Raw genomic sequence first — 2,302 nt, 5'->3', positions numbered from 1 at the left:
AGACGACAGTGTTGAGTGTACAGTGTAGACTACAGCCAGTTGAGTGTACAGTGTAGACTACAGCCAGTTGAGTGTACAGTGTACAGTGTAGACTACAGCCAGTTGAGTGTACAGTGTAGACTACAGCCAGTTGAGTGTACAGTGTAGACTACAGCCAGTTGACTGTACAGTGTAGACTACAGCCAGTTGAGTGTACAGTGTACAGTGTAGACTACAGCCAGTTGAGTGTACAGTGTAGACTACAGCCAGTTGAGTGTACAGTGTAGACTACAGCCAGTTGAGTGTACAGTGTAGACTACAGCCAGTTGAGTGTACAGTGTAGACTACAGCCAGTTGAGTGTACAGTGTAGACTACAGCCAGTTGAGTGTACAGTGTACAGTGTTGAGACAGTGTAGACTAGCCAGTTGAGTGTGTGTACAGTGTAGACTACAGCCAGTTGAGTGTACAGTGTAGACTACAGCCAGTTGACTGGACAGTGTAGACTACAGCCAGTTGAGTGTACAGTGTACAGTGTAGACTACAGCCAGTTGAGTGTACAGTGTAGACTACAGCCAGTTGAGTGTACAGTGTAGTGTACTACAGCCAGTTGGGTGTACAGTGTAGACTACAGCCAGTTGAGTGTACAGTGTAGACGACAGTCAGTTGAGTGTACAGTGTAGACTACAGCCAGTTGAGTGTTCAGTGTACAGTGTAGACTACAGCCAGTTGAGTGTGCAGTGTACAGTGTAGACTACAGCCAGTTGGGTGTACAGTGTAGACAGCCAGTTGAGTGTATAGTGTAGACTACAGTCAGTTGAGTGTACAGTGTAGACTACAGCCAGTTGAGTGTACAGTGTACAGTGTAGACTACAGCCAGTTGAGTGTAGACTACAGCCAGTTGAGCGTACAGTGTAGACTACAGCCAGTTGAGCGTACAGTGTACAGTGTAGACTACAGCCAGTTGAGCGTACAGTGTAGACTACAGCCAGTTGAGTGTACAGTGTAGACTACAGCCAGTTGAGCGTACAGTGTAGACTACAGCCAGTTGAGCGTACAGTGTAGACTACAGCCAGTTGAGTGTGCAGTATGTGTGTTGATTTTAAGACTCCTTCCCTGTTCTTGCCTCCCCAGTTTAAGGAGAGAAAGACTGATGTGATAAAGATCCCTCCTCAACCCGTATGACCCCTACATCCAAACCCCTACATCCTGAACTCCTATACCCTAAACCCCTAAACCCTCATCCCTACATCCTGAACCCCTATATCCTAAACCCCTATGCCCCTATACCCTGTACCCTAAACCCCTATACCCTAAACCTGTAAACCCCTATACCCTAAGTCCCTACACCCTAAACCCCTACACCCTAAAACCCTACACCCGAAACCCCTGTACCCTAAACCCATACATCCTGTACCCTTATACCCTAAACCCCTTACATCCTTACACCCTAAACCCCTACATTCTAAACCCCAACATCCCGAACCCCTAAATCCTAAACTCCTACACCCTAAACCCCAATACCTTAAACCTCTACACCCTAAACCCCTATATCCTAAACCCATTTACCCTAAACCCCTATACCCTAAACCCCTATACCATAAACCCCTATACCCTAAACCCTATACCCTAAACCCTATACCCTAAACCCCTATACCCTAAACCCATTTACCCTAAACCCCTATACCCTAAACCCTATACCCTAAACCCATTTACCCTAAACCCCTATACCCTATACCCTTTCCCTAACCCCAATACCCTAAACCCTATTCCATAACCCCTATACCCTAAACCCTATTCCCTAACCCCTATACTCTATACCCTATTCCCTAACCACGATACCCTAAACCCTATTCCCTAAACCCTATACCCTAAACCCTATTCCATAACCCCTATACCCTAAACCCTATTCCCTAACCCCTATACTCTATACCCTATTCCCTAACCACGATACCCTAAACCCTATTCCCTAAACCCTATACCCTAAACCCTATTCCATAACCCCTATACTCTATACCCTATTCCCTAACCACCCTAAACCCTATTCCCTAAACCCTATACCCTAAACCCTATTTCATAACCCCAATACCCTAAACCCTATACCCTAACCCCTATACGTTATTCCCTATTCCCTAACCCCTATACGCTATTCCCACACCCTACCCACACCCTATTCCCACACCCTACCCCTGTCCTATCTCCTCATCCAGTACCCCAGCCTCTCTACCAGGGAGACACCAGTCTACAGCGTCAAGGTAACACCACAACCATACTTCATCCATAACACAACATACTGCAACCTAAACACAACCATAACACAACATA

The sequence above is a fragment of the Oncorhynchus tshawytscha genome, unplaced genomic scaffold, assembly GCF_018296145.1.
Source record: "Oncorhynchus tshawytscha isolate Ot180627B unplaced genomic scaffold, Otsh_v2.0 Un_contig_6016_pilon_pilon, whole genome shotgun sequence".
In the NCBI taxonomy this organism is placed as follows: Eukaryota; Metazoa; Chordata; class Actinopteri; order Salmoniformes; family Salmonidae; genus Oncorhynchus; species Oncorhynchus tshawytscha.
Note: the sequence above shows the minus strand (reverse complement) of the source record.